Below are 18,947 nucleotides of genomic sequence, written 5' to 3'. Positions count from 1 at the left end.
TGATTCGGTGATCGTGGTTACCATTCGATTGCGATACTTGTAAGGGAAGGTTTTGATAAACATCTTTCTCAGCTCAAAATCGGTTGGTTCAGGACTGATTTGGGCGGCTAGATTCCTCCATCGGATAGTATATTCTTTGAACGATTCATGCTTTTTCTTTTCAGTTTGCTCAAGGTCCTCACGAGAAGGGGTAATGTCCATTATGAACTTATACTGCTTGAGGAATGCCTCACTCACCTCGCTCCATGTTTCGAGGAGATTCATGTTCTTTGTAATGTACCACCTCAGAGCAGGGCCTATTAGACTTGATTGGAACAACTAGATCATTAATGGTGCATTATTAACGTATTGGGTCATTCTAACCAAGTACATTTGCAAATGAGCCCTAGGGCAAGTCGTGCCATCGTACTTCTCAAACTCAGGCATTTTGAATTTTTCCGGCATTTTGACATTGGAATAAATGGAGAGGTCCGTCAAAGTAGGATCTTGGAGGCCTTGCAGTTGTTTCAGCTTCTCCTCAAGCTTTTCGATGCGTTTGTCATGCTCAGTTTTAGACAAACTGTCTGGCCTAGCTTTCTCAATCATGGTTGGGTGCGGATCATCCTCCAATTCGAGCATGTTATCGTCGGTATCTCCACCTTGATCACCCCTAGTAGATGATTGTGGCAACAATACCTCGATTGAGGCCGGGGCGGGAGTGAGTTTGCCCTGGATGGAGTCTATCTACTTTGAAAGTTGTTGAAGCACATTGAAGACTTACTTCATTTTACTTTCCATGACCGCAATACGGCTTGGTACATTTTCTTCAGCCATTCTTACTCTTGCTTTTGAACGAGTTTGGATCGGCGAACGTTGACGTTCCGTGATTACCTAGTCATGAATAAACAAGCGTGTGTGAATACAAGGCGTAAATAGGGAGTCAGTCCATGATGACGACCTAACCCTACTCATTTCATTTATTCATGAAAAGGTAGACGATTTCCTAAGCATGGATTGAAAAAGGGCACGTGACATGTTAACATGAGCTAAAAAGATATTCAATTTGAAAGGCGAAGAAAGCATGAGTTGCAACAAATTTTGAAAATGATTTCTATCCTCTTTTTTTTTTTTTTAGACAAATGAAAATTCTTGCGGAAAATAATTTTGTAACATGCTTGAGAATAAAAACATCAACCGAAAGTAATTTTTTGCAAATTTTTTTTAACTTAAAAAAAAAATTTATGACAATTATTTCCAAATTTAGATGACCGTGATATTAAATCCTACACTAATCATGGACTGCTCAATATATACAGGAAGGTAAGTAAATTGCAAAGTACACGAAATAAAAACTTACTTCCCACGAGAAAATTGATGGCAATCACATAGACATGCGCATGATATGTGCGGCTCGATTTCTAACTAAGAAGGTTTGTTGAGATTAAAAGGATATCCGTCTGTCGTAGTCTCGCGTTAGCAGCGTACCCTCTTAACCTCGGCTAAAGAAATTCGGGGAAAAGAAAGGCAACCTCATGACGCAGTCTCGCGTCCGAAGCCGTATCTTTCTTAACACCATCCTAAATATCCTATGGCGGCCCAGGTCCGGCGGCCGGGTTGTGTGTGCCATGTGTAGTGTTAAAACAATAAAGCATGCATAGCAATTTATAATCACAAGACATTTTATTTAAAAAGAAAATCTAAGACACTAACCTGCACTAAAGAAAAAAAACCAACCTGCACTAAAGAAAAAAAACCAAGTCAGTAAAGCATTTAAACAAGATAACAACGACCTAAGTTCTCAAAGTCCCCAGCGGAGTCGCCAAACTATCGCGACCTCTTTTTTTTCAGCGCCCGCAATCGGGTACGAGTGCCTAAGGAGGCTAATGGCTCGGCTGAAATTGGTTAAGCCCGAACTCTCCCAAGTCCACCAATTCACGACTTAATGGTTCAAGTTTTTAACCTGTAAATCAATTTTTAAAATGGAGTCGCCACTAATCGATTTGGGGTGGGTCGATTAGGAACCCAAGCGAAATATCGGGAGAAATACTCGCTCCTGCGCAACCAGAGAAATTAGGATCGGGGACTTGATTACACTAGTTAATCACTAATGCCATTTCGGTACCTAATCTTGTTTAAACCCTGAGGCTTTTTGGATGTTCGAGGGATTTTCCATGCATTTTGGGAGGAAAAACATTTTTGAATCTTTTTCAAATTTTTTTTTTACACAAAAGGGATTTTTTTTTTTTGGGATTTTTGGTACTTTTGGAAAAATACAAGTCTTTTTGGCTTTTTCTGAATTTTTTGGCTTTTTCATGAAATTTTGAGATATTTTTGATATTTTTGATATTTTTGATTTTTGGAAAATAAATTATTTTTTTATTTTATTTTTTAAAAAATATTATATTATAATATAATATTTAAAAAAACGACCCCGGTTGGGTCCGACCCGAGCCGCTAGCCCAAGACCCGAACGGGCCCGCAACACGGGCCCGACTCAGATTTTTGATTGTTTTTCCCCCTTTTTTAGAAAACAAGCCTGGCCCAAAAATAAACCCACTTCTCTGAGGCCCGTGCGAATTAAGTCCACGCGTGAAGGCCCAACCCGGGAAACCCTACCGGATGCCAACCCAGCCCGACCCGGCCGACAGCCACGACCCGCTATTGCCCCGAGCCTACCCTGACGCGATGCTGCCTTTCTTTTTTTTTTGCTTGGACGCGGCGCCGATGGAGGAACTGAGGCGGCGGCTTGCGTCGACGACGGCAGCGACGACGGTCTTCCACGGCGACGATGACAAGGGCGACAACGAGTAGCTGCTGGCTTCGCGAGGGGGAAGCGACGGCAAAGCTACGGCGATAGGCAGGGACGGCGACCAGAGTTTCAAGCAGAAAAACAACGACGTGCGGTGGCTGATACCTGTCTGCAGCAACGGCATGACGAGGTGGCGATCGGTGGCGGTGACAGAAGGTAGCGGCGGTCGGGACGGGGCAGCGACAGCAGGCCCTCAACCTCCAGATCTGGTGCGGCTTGGGCAAATCGATCGTGGCAAGGGCGTTGGAATGGTGGCGGAGTAGCAGCAGCGTCGGCGAAGGCGAGTCTTCAACTTCCCAAATCTGGTTCTCCGGAACCTCCTCTCTCCGGCTTCGACCTTCTACGGCCTCAGCTTCTTCCACTCCAGATCTCTCCCCCTCGAGCTCACTTGCCGCCGGCCTCCCCCGAAGTCTCTCAGAGGGAGGTCGGTTTGAGCTCGCGACCCAATTTCCACCTTGCTCGCTCTTTGAGCTCCCCGAAGTCTCTCGGGAACCCCTCTGAGCTTGCTAGCTCGTCGTTCTCTCCTTCGACGGAGGTGGTGCCCCGCTATTTATAGGCGAGGAGGTCCGATCGACGGAGGGGCTCGGCCGCCGATCTTTGGCTTACCGACCGGACGCCCACGGCTAAACCGGCGTCCCATCCTCGCTCCTCCAACAAGGCGTGCTCGGCATTGAAGGAAGCCCATGATGGCGCTTGAGATCTGTCTCTTCCGGCCGACGTCGGCCTACGCTCCTCTGCCGTAGGTCGTCCTTCGCGCGTTGGTGTCCTCTGTGCGCGTGAGCTGCAGAGGCGTAGGGGAAGATGGAAGAAGGAAGAAGAAGAAGAAGAAGAAAAAGAAGAGAAGGGGGCCGAGCCGGATTTGGAAAAAGAGGGATGGGCCCTAAGGGCTTGCGTGGAAAAGAAAAAAGAGGGGGGCTGGGTGCGAAGGCCCAGCCCCAATGGGCTGCAATTTTTTTTCTTTTCTTTTGTTTTTACTATTTTTTGTTGTTTTTATTATTTATTATTATCCAAAGGAAAAACAAAAATTAAAAGAGACTAAGGCCTAATTTAAAAACCTAATCAAAATTTAGGTGTCAACAGACCCACAGTTGCAGTGTAGCACAGACAACCGAAAACTCTTAAATGATCAACTGCTGGTTTTTTGCCATGAAGTAATTCGAAATGTGATTTACCAGCCAGTATTCGAGTGGGCATCCGGTTGATGAGGTAAGCTATAGTAAGAATACAATCTCCCCAATAACTATCTAGAATGAATCCTTGAAACTTCAGTGCTCTTACGACCTCCAACAGATGACGATGTTTGCATCCCATTTTGTTGTGGAGTGTAAATGCATGAGCTTTCATGTAGAATCCCATGAGATAAGAAAAGCGAGTTGCGTTCATGGTTAAAAAATTCTTTTCCATTATCAGTGCGGATCCACCGTATTGACTTCCCAAACTAATTTTTGGTCAGAGTGATAAAGGATTTAAGATTAGAAGGAACTTGACCTTTGGACTACATCAGAAATATCCAGGTGGCACGAGAATAATCATCCACAATAGTAAGAAAATAACACGAACCATCGCAATGTGCCGTGTGATAAGGCCCCCAGACATCCACATGGATTAGTGAAAAGATATCACTAGAATGACTTTTACTGGTGGGAAAGGGTGAGTGAGATTGTTTTGCCATAGGGCAGATATGACATTTAGAGCAGGGAAAAAAAGCACTATGACCCATCCTTGAATGTAAAAGAAAGTTATTATCATTGGTAGTAGTATTACACAATGATAATTTATTCGAGACAACTTATGAAAAATCAAAATTATTTGGAAAGGTAGTCCAAAAAAATAATCCTTCTGAGAGGTTACCCAAGCCCATTAGCTTGCCAGTCGAAATGGCCTGGAAAAAACAGGTGTCATAATCAAAAAATACTCGACAGGAATTTTCTTTGCAAACTTTGGACACAGAGATAATATTAAATTGAAATTGTGGGACATAGAGGACATTTCGAAAGGTAATTTGAGGACTCAGATGAACAGTGCCTGTCAAGGTGACATTAGTGATATTCCCATTCGGCAATTGCATAGAAATAGGTATATTCAAATCCTTATGCATAGCAAAAAAAAAAACTTTTATTACAAATAATGTGATCACTTGCTCCTCAGTCCACTATCCAAGCCTTTCTTGAAATAGAATTTATCAAGCAATGAGATATACTTGAAAAACTTCCTCCTTTGTTTGCAATGTCTGCCTTTTGTAAAGCCTACATCAACTGTTCATATTGCCCATAGGTAATTGGCCGATCATTACGAAGACCAGTAACTTGGCAAGCTATAGAATATTCTTTCTTTTTTTTTCTTTTTCTCCTGGCTTCCCATGCAATTTCCAACAATTATATATAGTATGATGTGGGCGTTAGCAGTACTTACAATATAATTTACCTCTCCCTTTCGAATTTTGCCAGAAATTCCTTGAAGATGTGGAGAAGATCTGGCTATCTAATGCCTTTTTTGCGGAATTATATCCGCCGTCTGATTCAGTGGAAAGATCAGTCTCCTGGACACCGTCGGATCGCTGTGGAAGATCTGGACCACTGGTGCCTCCCCTTTTAAACCCTCTTTTGCCGCTATTTTGCAACCCTAGCGCTTCTCGATTCTCTCTCCCTCGCGCTAGGGTTTCATACCCCGAATCTCACCGCTTCTCGCGAAGTGCGAGAGCGACGCTGTCAGTTCCTCGCGTATGCTCCGAAGCCATGAGTCACTGGCTTTCTTCTTGAACAGCTAGTTGAAAGATCCTTCCGAGAGGAAGGACCGAATCCATCGCCGAGATCTGTGAATGGAACGTCAGGTAATTCTCGTTCAAAATCAAAAGGAAACGAGTGGTTTTCTCCCTCTCCCTTATAAATCTATACTGTTCGAGGGTTTCTGCCAGCCCCTTGAGTTTTTCTTCTGCGGCCTCGAGCTCGTTCCGGAGCAATGAGAGTTTGTTGTAACAAGCTGTGACTGTCATATTTCCTTGCTTGAGTTCACTGAGTTCTTGCATAAGGGAAAAAATCTTGGCTCGATCTAATTTTCCATACATTTCTTTGATATTGTCCCACATTTTCTTCGAGTCCTCTGTCGGCGAGAGACCGGCCGCGACATCTGGAGAGACGCAGTTGCCGATCCACATTCGGATGAGGTGGTTGCATTTTCTCCATTGTCGGGCCAGTCTCTCGTTCGAAGGAATGGGTATGGTTCCGTCAAGGAAACCGTCCTTGTCCTTTGTCACGAGAGCTCGCCGAAAGTCCTTCGACCATCTGGAGTAGTTTTCCGGCCCAGTCAGTTGCAAGGTAATCAATCACAATTCAGGACCGTCGGCGGTTGATACATACAGAGGATCGCCAGGCTCCGTCGGCCGGTGACAGCCGCAATTGGAAAAGGCAGAAAGTTGGGTGCGAAATTCGGGTACGGATTCATCCCTATGCCCGACCCGCCAGATCCGATTCCATGCCCCATATTATGATATCCCAGGTAGGGATTCATTCCCAGACCCGTTTCGTCCGACCTGCTAACTTGTTCTGCTCCCGCTGTTGGGCTTGCCCCACTCGTGGCTGGTGGGCCCCTATCGAGCTGAATGCTACTTTGGTAGCTTGCAATCCCCGGCAATGATGTATTTGGGCCTAGCCCAACGTACCATGGATAGGGTACCCATTGGTAAGGATGGTTTGCAATGGGCAACCCCATGCTAGACTGAGTCGAAAAGAGTTGCCATTGCACGCCTCCTTAGGTCTAAACTTGCTGTTGGGTTGTGGCAATCGGCCCGAGATGGCTTTATGCTTTTGATATCTATGGCGTGACATCCCCTGTAGATGGAACATCAGCAGCCGGAGACGATTTTTCTGGGTGAGTCATGGTAATCGTTTGTGCTTACTTCTTCTTCCTTTAGCGAAAAAAATAATTCCTCTATAAATCTCTTTTGCAGATCAAAGAGTTCAGATGGCAATCGAAGCGGAAGCAGGTTCAAGAGCCTACTGCTCTTATACCATGAAAGAATTCGTAAAGGAAGCAAGGAGCGTAGGGAAGAGAGGATTTTTGGAGAGAAATCTTTTTTCTTTTCCTTCGATTGTAATCAATGTACAATGCTTTGTAATTATAATACAAGAAGTATATGAAAAAAGGAAATAAAGAATTCTACAAATATTCTACAAATCAATTCAATTCTGTCCAATCTCTAATTGATCAAATCGAATCAATTAGATCAAATCTGGCGGATCTTTAGGCATATCTTCCAACAATAGCTAGAGGGAAGCATGCAGCCACAAAGTGGAAATCCCCAAGCATTTCTTCCAAAAGATCACTTCACATGAAACACAGAGTTGTTTACCTACTAAACTTGTCATGAAAGTGCTAATTCAATCCTAAAACTTTTAAAAAGTGCAATCAAATCCTAAAATTTGTCAGTAAAATACAATTAAGTCATAAAACTTTTGAAATCAAGTCATTCCATTAATTGCATTTTTGTGTTAAGTTTTAGGATTTAATTAACACTTTCATAATAAGTTTTAGGACTTCTAATCCCTTTTGTTTGAACATTTTGATATCAGTTTGTGTTCAATGGTGTTTCATCATGATTTTTAGAACAAAAAGGACATGGTTAGAACGCAATCAAAAAATCAGACTACAATCAAGTTTAGTAATCAATAAAATCCTTCGGTCGTGCAACCCAAGACCATACACACTTAGAACGGTCGAAAACTGGAAGCACATATATACGAATTTGATTTGGGATTTCAACGAACAGGTGGCATGCAACTGATCAAAAAGAGAACCTCAACTGTTTCGAACCTAAATTACATCTTAAGTTCAGGTTAATCTCAAGCCAGATATTCGTAGTCAGTGAATTAAACCCTAATAATCAAGTTTCTATATCCACAGAGAATTGGTATTCTCAGTTATTCCTCTCTCAGAACAGGGTATTTTCAACTTATATCATTACCTTACTATTGAAATTGAATGGAGCAATGTCTCGGAGATTCAAAGTGAGGAAGTGGCTTTTCAGGTGCTTTGCTCATCGGAATCAGAGCTCGTAGCAGAGTTCTAATTGAAGTTGCCGTTCTTTCAGTTCCTTGGCCATGAAACAGGGGAGAGCAGAACCGCGAGTACATGGCCCTGGAATGATGAGGATAGCCAGCGACTAACGGCGCCGAAGGGAGCATTGGAGAAATTCTTTGAAGCAATGGCATGGGTTCCAATCGCCAGAAGAGGGAACGGAGGTTGTTACTCCAACTCCTCCCAGGTGGAAATCCAAGAATTGCAATACAACTTGCAGAGATGGAGATGAAATCCAATGACGACAATAGCTGAGCAAAAATGAAGGAGAGGAAGAAAGGCCTGAAAAAGGAAAAAGAGAACGAGTGAATTTTTGCTGACTTTAGATTAAAGAAAAAGACGTGAGGTGCCAAGATATGTCATTTTCTAAACAGTCAGTTTATTTAGTAATCCATGTTGAAAAGAGCCATGTGATATGGACTAACAATTAATGGAAAGGGCAAATGGAATCCATTATAAAAAGTTCAAAGACCAAACTTAAAAAACCAAGTTAAGCTACTATATTGAGCATAGAGAAATCAATTTGAGGACATCATAAATTATTACTCCTTGTGTAAAAAGCACATTTTTTTGCACCTAATGAACGGTGTTATATCCCTTAGTAATATGAAATCGAGATAAATAATCACCGGTGGAAAGCACCATCAATATTGCTGTCTATCGAAGTCGTCTCTAAGAGTCTGTCGACAATTTTTAATGGAGTCCAAAATGACGTGATCTATAAAACCAAAACAACAGGGAGTGTGCTTCTCGGCCGATTTAAGTATATGCATCACGTCCGCCTTTGCTGTTGAAATTCAATTTGGGAGACCGAAAATCACTTCTTTCCCGGAAGGTTTCTAATTTGACTTCTTTTCCAGGTCCGTGCGAGTTGAATAGTGACAGAAAAATAACTTCTTACCCCAAGAGATCGTGACTGTCCCAACCTGCATTTCAAGGTTGCGATGGCCTCAAATCAAATCTGGCCGCAGATAGAGAGATGGAAAGAGAGAGAGAGAGAGGAGTGTGATGTAGACCTTCAGACCACGAAGAAAAAGAGGAGTTGTTCTTTTGTCCATTATCGGTCAATCAAGAACTTTTCTACGAATTATCAGTTCCGTAGGAGACGAACACCAACGCATCATGAACAAGCCCACGTGGCTTTGTTCTTCAACTGCTCCACATTGTTGAACTTGCACTGACCCCAGAAAAGAAGCCCGACAAGAAACCTTCCTGTCAAGAAGTTTTTCTTTCTCTCCCTGCCGAATCTGAAGTTCAACAGCAATGGAGGACGCGATGCACATAGTCAAATCGGCCGAGACAGCCGCGTCTTGTTCAGACTTTAGGTACGATCAAACCTCTCTCCTTCTCTCTCTCTCTCTCTCTCTCTCTCTCTCTCTCTCATTTCAACACTTGTGATCATGTTAGCGATGCTATTGAATTGAATCATGACAGAGATGGTCGATCGGTTCCCATCAGAATAGACCGTGCTCAGATCGTCGTCGTGCGTCATGGACAGACAGTGGAATGTCGAGAAAATTATTCGGGTACGAACCGAAGACAGGCTCAATCTTCATAATCGCATTTTCCTTTCAATTACGAGTTCATGGGCAGGAGTGTTGCGTATTGTCTTTTTCCTCTTCGGTGCCTTCAATTCGTCGGAAGTCGGAATAATGAACCTTCTATAGCTTTGCACGGAGTTCTACTCAGCCCAAGACGGCCTCATTAGAAGACTGAGTTGGGTTCAAATTAGTCCAGTTTGCTATCACATTTATTTCATTTTGACAATTCGAGTTGGAGTCTGTTAACATGTCATCTCACACCTTGCCCTGTTCGGTTTTGAACTTATTTATGCACATCTTTCTATTTACCATTTTACTCTACAATTATAATTAAGTTGAACAGGGCAAATACTTGTTTGGGCTCTATATTTCATAGATGAAGGTAATTACAGCCCTTGATCCTGCTAGTCACACATGGGTCAACAAGATTCAAGGATTGTGATTACACTCAATCCATGGATCTTGGTCAAGAGCTCTCCCTTGAGTGAGCTTTTATTGGGTATTTATGGTTTACATGGTCATGAGCTCACTCCACATGAGTTGCTAGATCACATGGGTCTGACATGACCCAACGACCGTCATGGGGCATGGGCAAATGTAAGCCGAGAGTATTTGATAATTTTCTTGTTTGAGCAAGGCCATCTAGATGTGAAATTAAATGAGGTGGGAAGGCTACAAGCACATGTGGTAAGTAGACTTATTTGGTGCTCTCTACCCCTTTGGAGTCAGAATGATCTAATGGGTCACAATGGCTTCTTACTTTTATATCTCTCTTGAAACTAAAAGGTAGCTGATAGGCTATCTAAAGAATGTGAGATCTCTGCAATTTACTCATCTAATCTAAAATATGCCATTGAGACAGCAGAATTCATCGCAATTGCTTGTGGTGGGGTGGAGGTATGGACATGTCCGAATATTTTTATCTAGAATTATGTGTAATGACAATTACCCATCGCATAGATAATATCCATGAATGATATTCGACAATTTAAGCAAGTAATACGACATCGAGTCATGGTATGTGCAGCTTTAAACATTTCCATAAATTGTGTCTTGCCTCCGCATCCTTGGATGCTGTAATGTAAATGCCATCCTTAAGTGTAACCGGCATCTAGAGCACTTAAGACATACGTATATTTGCTTGCTTCCTTTAAAAAAACATGTGAGTAACCAAGAATGCAATTTTGTCATCATAGGATAGGAGATCCAACTGTCACTACCTAGGAATAGGCGATACGCTACTTAACAAAGTGGTGCGAATTAGAATGCTTTCAAAAGAGATCTTCAATCCTTTGTCAAGATAGAAGTGGCTGAACACTTAATAAAATTTACTGAATCTTTTCTTGAATTAACACCAGGTTATCAAAGATCCAGCTCTACGGGATCGAAATGCAGGAATTCGTCAAGGCCTTAAGAGAAGTGACGCAGCTAATGTCTATCCCCAGGCTTATGAGGCCTGTCGATCCCGCAGGAGGGATCAAGAAATCCCGGTATGAACTCGACCAAAGATTAAGTGAACTATCTTCCAATGTGCTTTTTTACCAAACAAGAGTTCCAAAATATACTGTCAATTGTCATGTCAGTGCAGAAGCAAGTTACACGCATAGATAATTTGAGTATCGACTTGTGACATTCAAACGGTTGGCTAGGGTCTCATTCTTTTCCGTTCCTTTCACTATGCTGCACAAAAGGCATTTTGGTCCCTCTCTTTTAAGCTCATTAAGGGAGTCAAGCTCACCTTAACCCTTTTCTAAAGAACTTATTCATGTGTTAGGAAAAGATATTAGCTTTAATTTGGTTCATCAAAAGAGAATTGTCTTATCAACAGTTAGCATTCATTGGTTTTACGTGCAGGGTGGTGGCGAAAGTAAGGATCAGTATGCACAACTTGCTTGCAAAACATTGACTTGAAGCACATAGGTAAACCAATGCTGTCATGAAATATGGTCATTATTAATCCATGTCAACGCCAGTTGTGAATTTCAATATTCACAATAAGATTAGAGCTGGTCACTTTGTAGGCTACAAGAACTTAAAACTCATTTACGAACTACTTTGAGCTTACCCGCAAATGCAATTCGACTAGAAAATTGCTCAATGTCAATGAACTTGCAAAAACTTCATTAAGCTTATGCATTACCTAGGATAGGCTCGTGCTAGCTTTACTAATTGTTAAGAGTATTCAATGATTACACCATACCTTAGTTAAAAAACTTAATTTTTTTTTAACAGTCGGCGATCATCCCAATAAAATCTACACTAATGTTGGCTCTTCTAGCCTCTGGTTTCTAGATTTATCCCTGCATGATGTAGCCTGATAATATCTTATGAAGTCATGCATGCATAAGATTAATGTGTCTATGTTGCTTATTTGCGGAAAAGCAGACTTAGCCACCAAATTTCAGCACACGAAGTGTGTAACTGTGTGTCTATAATTGTCTAAAGTTGCCTAACTGTATGTCTGTGTCTATACTACTGCACTTCACACACACACACACACACACATATATATACGAATGTGCGTGTACATTACACTTTTACTGTAGGAAGATTCAGTTTTAATTAGCTCGGAAACATCGATAATCTAGAACGAAGTTGTCCTTCACCGTGCAGGGGAGGGAGTAGTAATGGCGACTCATGGAAGCGTTCTCGCATGTCTCTACCGGCAAGCTCGCCCGAATGAAGGTCGTTCAGGACCAAAGATTGAAAACGCTTCCGTCAGCGTTTTTCACTTTTTGGGTGGGGACGACTGGGTCATAAAGTCCTGGGTCGACATTAACCATCTCAAACATACAGAAGACAAGCTCTACTAGCATATGAGATACGTGGCGAGACCTAAACCTAATGGTTCATTTATCGTCGCTCAGCCAAACTGTGCAAGAGACCCACTCGTTAGACATTGCTTGGTGATTGACATAATCAAGCATGTCCAGATGCTCAGGCAATACCATTTTTCGTATCTTTATAGGATATGACACCATATAATACGTTTGAATGCCGGTATTTACATCATATTCGATAAGTATCTTCAGTAATTGTCAATGTCCACTTCTGCAATTAGTTGCAGCTCTACTGAATAATCTTCTCTCTAAGCATGCATTGACCGCGTTGATGTCCAAGCTCCACACTAGAAACATCACTAGCCGAGATCACCTGAGAGCATAACAGCAAAAGCAAGCTCAAAAGAGTTTAAGTTCCTCGTGTTGAAATCAAGAATTCGTGTCTCCTCGGAAAGTGACTAAAAAATCAGAAAGCGGCCATCAAATTTATTGCCAACCACCTTCAAAAAGTTCGATCTTGCCAACCTTCATTCCCTGCCCATTCTTCACATGAAGATCCATTTCCTTCCCAGCGTTCATTGATTTTTTTTCCCACACCAATGTGGTTAGAACATCAATTGCGGCTTCGTGATTTCTTGGTTACGAGCACAAGCATCCCCAGTTATTTTAATTTAGTCTCACGTTTCTTCGTTATCTGCATATGGCCTATCTTTCTACAAGTGCATTTCGTGCGGGCTTTTAGTTTTGGGCTTCTATATTGGCAAATACTGAAAGTTACAATCTGCTACTTGGTCTAGAGCATTGAGCCCATTGAGGATGAGGTGCTACATGGGTGTCCTTAGCTCCATAGATTTTTGGAATTCGCTAGTACTCCTGAACTGCATAAAGAGGTCAAAATCATGGCGGATACGATGTATTTAGCTAGGATCCAAAACTGAGAAATCAGCTAAGCAATTCGACAGAAGAAAAAATCTGGTGGTTGAAACAAAATAATCCTGCTTAAGGTTCTACATCGGTCACTGAGCAATATGAATAATTGTCGTTGAGGGTCATGCTAAAATGTACCTTTATTGTTGGGGGCGATCCCGGGATCCTCAACTTTCCAACTTTGCTTCCTTGGAATTTATGTTAATACTCCTCAGCTACTAACATGATATTACAACCTAATATCGTCTTTGTTGCTGTAATGCATCGCTTGTTCGTCCAACCATAATGGCCATGAGATAGGATTTCGAGTTTGCACATCACCTCATGGAAAATTCGTTCTCCATTTCTTTCAATCACCTACACGTTCAAAATGGATCATAGTCATAAGATAATAAAAGGGCAGGATGTGATGGAGAAACAAAGCATCTTAAAAACTCTAAAGTCGTTCTGATGTCATGGCACATTAAAAATCATCAGGAATGGGCCATGTTTCTAGGGTTTTAGTTTCCCCATTCGCACAATGGACCATATGGTCAATCCCCAGGATTTAAAAGAAGGTTAAGCATCAACTCGACAGAGATGTCTTGTTTTTTATTAAACAACTTTTCTTTTTTCTTCTGTTTTTTATAGTAAATTTTGGCCCTATATTCATGGGATCATTTGACTTTTGGTTCAAGGATTCCTTTTAAGACATACCAAATGTTCATAGCTTCTCTTTTTATGACCTTGCAAAACACGACATGGGAAACAATAGACATGAGAAATAATTTAAATCGGAAAAAGGGACCGAAAGTCATGGTGGGGAAGTAAATTAATCCATTGATTTCAGCTAGTGGCACATTAAGACATACGATAGTGGACTTTTCATGAGATTGTTTATCGGCTGCTCTTCTTTTTGTGGAGGATGGAGTTATGTCGCTATATTTAAGGATAAGATGTTACTATATTTAAATATTAAGGCAATTTCGGTCTATATAATCCGTTACATCCCTCTAATCGTGCAATGATAATGGCCCTTCACCTGTTCACAGACTCGATGGCGCATCATCAGGGAGTCGAGAGTGCATGAGTGTAACGTACATGCCCGACCGTCGAGTTTGCTGAATTCGATGGACCAAGAAAAGGTCATCAGAGAATACATTAAGGTCATAATCTAGTTGCTCAAATAGAAAAAGCCTTTTTGGCTCAATTGACGACAATCGACGTGATTCCGGGGAGAAGGTAGGATGATGGCCGACGGGGATTTTTGGCGCCAAAGGCTGAACATGAGGGATGAGAGAGGGCTTCATCATCACACTGTCAGTGTCACCATCATTGTAATCCAAAGTCAAACCGGCCGGTTCCGTGTGGTGAAAAGTGCCATGATAATGTCCACGGGAGTTCCATGTATTTTGCATTCGAGCGCCCGTGCCACGACAATTCGGGGCACGAGTGCTCGGACTCATGTTGTTAGTCAAAAAGGCCTTGTTTTGGTAAGCTAAAAGTTGAGGGAAACATGGAAAATGTCACGCAATGGGAAAAAGGGATTTTCACAAGAAAGGAAAATGAAAGAATTTTCATCTTGTAGGACACGGATAGTTTTGTGCAAAGTTCGATTGACAAGGTTTGTCATTTTCGATTATTAACGTATGCAATTAAGTTTCCAAAGTTATCATTCAAAATGTGTGTGACAATCTTTGGGCAAATTTTGTGTAAACAGCTATGCATATATCTAATAGGTTTTCTAGATATATGTTTCAAAGATACTTTTCTCAATTCAACATGTTTGATTCTTTCACTCATGCTCTCTACTAGAAGCCATGCCTTATTCGAGCCCTCAAGCTTCGGTGAAGAGTTCTCGCCTTCATCTAATGAGATGTGACAACATGCGTGAGTGGGTATATCTAATCCCAAAACTGGTATTCTAACGGTGAAATCAAAATTAGCATAGTGTGCTTCAAACTACAAATCCTTATAGTATGGACTAGCAGCAAGATAAAGAGATAAAGTATTAAACATTTGATCGAGTAAATCATGAAATCTGATTATTTACTTAGATTTAGTTCAACTTTCCCTTCTTCTTTTTTGGATTTGGTGAAGTGTCGTGTCTAAGGAGAAGAAAAGTAGATTGATCATGAATGAGATGCGCATAGTCTTTAGAAGCAATTATGGTTGGAGGGGTTGAATGGGTGGCAATATGATGATGGAGGCGTTATGAGAAGAAGCTTATGCTTGCAAGTACGTGATTCATAAAAGTTCGATGCATATTGCGAGCCGTTATAATTTACTCCTCCACAAGTGTCATAGAATATAATGGCTCGATTGCACCGAACACTTAGGAGTCGCATGCGTGTACTAATAAGACGGCCTCACCAACATCAAGAAATTTACGGAAACCCCACTTCAGACATTTTCAAAAGAGTACTCTTTCTCGGGTTTTGACTTTGTTCCTTACTAATTTGGTTCCTCCTGATTTTCTTTGAAGGATGAAACCCTTTTTAGTATCTAAGCAAATCGATTCATTTCCTACGAAATAAATTGATAAGTCCTAGGTAAAATTTGCAAGTTATGTGTCATGGTTTCAATGAAATGAATCAAGTACTTCATCGAGCAAATCCCTATTCATTTACTTCTCGACGGGTCATTGGAGAACTTGGCAAACAACAAATCTGAGGAGGAAACTCTCGAGATTGCCATGGAATCCCCAAAAGAGGAAGGGGAATATATTTCATCTTGATGGATACGCCCATAAGACAAAAAGACTCTTGTGTGTAGAATTCATTGTATCAATCCCCAAAGGCAAAAGGCAAAATGCAATTGCATTATGCATGACCCCAAAATGATAAATACTAGTAAACAAAAGACGATGGAAGAAGAAAAAGTGGAAAAATTTAATAAGATCGTTGCTCATTGTTTCACATGCATACAGGTAGTGCAGGATCGGAGATCGTTGACTAGATTCGATCTGTCGTGATGTATGACCTGCATTCCTTGACAATGAAAACTAGGGTTATTTTATTAAATTAGATTTCAAAGTCAAACCCTCCTCGAGAGGAACTGCATCGCGAAAAAAAAAACCAAAATAAAAACAACAAGGTCGGTCAAATTGCTTCTTTCTCTTTTTATTGCAATTTATAATAATATAGTTCGTTGGCTGAGAAATGATAATAAAGTTCCCACTTTTTTTAATATTTTGTAGAGTTAAAACCGTATTAAAATATCGCAGCTTTTGACCTCAACAATTCTATTTGATTAGGAAAAAAACTCTTAAATAAGAATTATATTGATAGAATCATGAATAATTATGGCAATAATATCACCAACAAATATATTCATATCCTAATATTGTTTTATGATGTTAGCTATGAATCTCAACTAACTCGAGTAATTCTCACGAATATATGAATGTAAAGTTTCTTCTACCTGAACTAGATAAGATTCTTTATTTACGAGGTAATTGACTGGCCCAAGAAGCTATTCCGAGTATATTAAATTCGGTAAGTTGAATGTGTTGTTTACGACGTTCAAGGTTGAAACCAGGTATTAAAATAGCCAACTCCAATCGGTGCTTTCGGGGTGATTGCTTGTGCATATGTCTTTGTGTAGTTGATCTTGTCTGCCACAATTGACATATTCATATCCTTGCCCATTATCGTTTTTCTTCTTTTCCTTTATTCTTTTTTATTTTTTCCTTTTGATACTTTAAAAAAAAATACCCATAAATTTTGAAAAAGAAAAACGAAAAGAGAAGTGGAGATTGGATTTCGTTTCTTCGCTTTGACATGGAAATGGTCTTGATTTATGCACTTACATTTTATAATTGCACGTGTTAAACATGTCTAATTATTTTGATAATTCAAAAGGTCGCACTATGCATGCGTTACATCTTAAACGTGGAACAACAGGCCCTTTTTTACAGATTTCTATGGCTTCTGGATATGGACCAAGTGAATGGTTTGGAGAGTCAATGTGGGATGGCTAAGAGACCTTTCTATGAGCGACCAAGGCATTCATTAAGTGCACCAACTAATTTAAGAGTCGTTTTCAGCTTCCGTAAACAGCAAGAAGCTTCCCTTTTCCCCCCTTGTTTACTTGCCCATCAAGTTATACCTTAATGGTATTTTACTACAAAAAAAATACTAATAAATTTGACCATCGATATCAAAAAGATAGACCCCTTTTGGGCATCGTATGAAGCCAGTCTTATTTCGGATAACATGCGGTTCATGTGTCAAAATCAAAATCGAAGGTAGGAAAAATAATTGTTAGAAGGCACTCAATGCACAATTGGAGAATTAAAGGACGATGCTTAGGGTTTATCTTTTAGATAGGGTTAATATCACAAAATATCATAAACTAGTATATATGTGACAAATTTACTACAAACTAATTTTTTGATAACCAAAAATCTCGAAGTAGTACATTTGTGATAAATTTACCTTTTATTAATTTTCAGTAAATTGGATTAATATTGCGAAAAAATATAAATTGGTACACTTGTGATGAATGGAGTGTAAAATCCTAAATTTGTGCACTCATTGATTGCCACATGTCAATTTCATAATAAGACTAAACTGAAACTAAAGAATGGTGAATTTGTCACGGTTATATTTATTATAAATGTACTAGTTCAAGATTATTTGTAATATTAATCTTAATTTATGTACATATCAAAGATTTATTAGGAGGAAAAGGGAAAATCTCAAATAATGACCCAAAGTGCCATCATTTTCTCAAAAAGACTTGAAATGAAGTATATCTCAAATAAGAACCCAAAATGGTTATTTAGTTTCAAAGAAGGATCTGACTCATCTGCCAGTAAATAGATGCATCTCCAATGTATATTCCGATGGCCTGATTAGGGTATTTTCATACAAAAAAATTTCTTTTTTCATTTTCAATTGTCCTTTTTTTTTTGGTTCAATGGTTGTCATGTTCATCATCTTCTTCGTCCCTCGTTCATCTTCTTCTTGCCTAAATCAAGAACATCGGACTTGGGGAAGGGTCGACATGTGGTGGCTACTAGTAAGGGCCAACAAGGGCTCGACACCTATCGCCGACAATGGGCAAGGGCCATCAAGCCCTCGCTGGTTGCAAGCAAGGGCTTACAGGGCGACTAGCAAGGACCATCCAAATCAAGGCTCTACAGGGAGGTCTTGAGGGCAAAGGGGTAGTCGAAGAAGCCGTCGATTTAGGAGCGGTGGGAAGAGGAAGGGACGAAGAAGGCAACTCGGGTGCCCTAGTCATAGTCCTAGTAGAAGATGAGGCTATTGGTGGAGCGACGGGTGGAGGCAGGGAAGGCCACCCCTCACAACCATCAGCGAGGTTGCCCTCCCCCGCTCACCTCTAGTGAGGGCCTTTAAGCCCTCACCTACCACCAATGAAGACTCGACAACCCTTGTCGGTGGCGGTCAAGGCCACCCTTGCCAGCTAGTGAGGGTCGGCCTACAAGCCCTCACCCACTATCGACAATGGCCGTCGAGCCCTCACTAGCCCCAAGTGAGGCCAACCCTCATCACCCCTTACCAACAACCGGTGCTTGCCGAGCCTTCCCAAATCCTATGTTCTTGATCTAGGCAAAAAGACGATGAATAGGGGATGAAGAATATGATGAACATGACAATCATTGACTAGAAAAAGAAAAAAAGAACAAGACAATCGAAAGTGAACAAATAATATTTTTGGACGAATATCCCCTAGTCAGGCCATTGGAATATGCATTGGAGATGCATTTGTTCACCGGCCGACAAGTCAAATCATTTATTGAGACTAAGGGCGCGTTTGGTAATGTTTCTGTTCAAAAATTGTTCTAGGGAATAGAAATAAAAAAAACTATTTCTATTCCGGGAATAATTTTTT

Source organism: Eucalyptus grandis, chromosome 9, assembly GCF_016545825.1.
Source record: "Eucalyptus grandis isolate ANBG69807.140 chromosome 9, ASM1654582v1, whole genome shotgun sequence".
NCBI classification, from domain to species: domain Eukaryota; kingdom Viridiplantae; phylum Streptophyta; class Magnoliopsida; order Myrtales; family Myrtaceae; genus Eucalyptus; species Eucalyptus grandis.
This window is presented reverse-complemented; position numbering follows the sequence as displayed.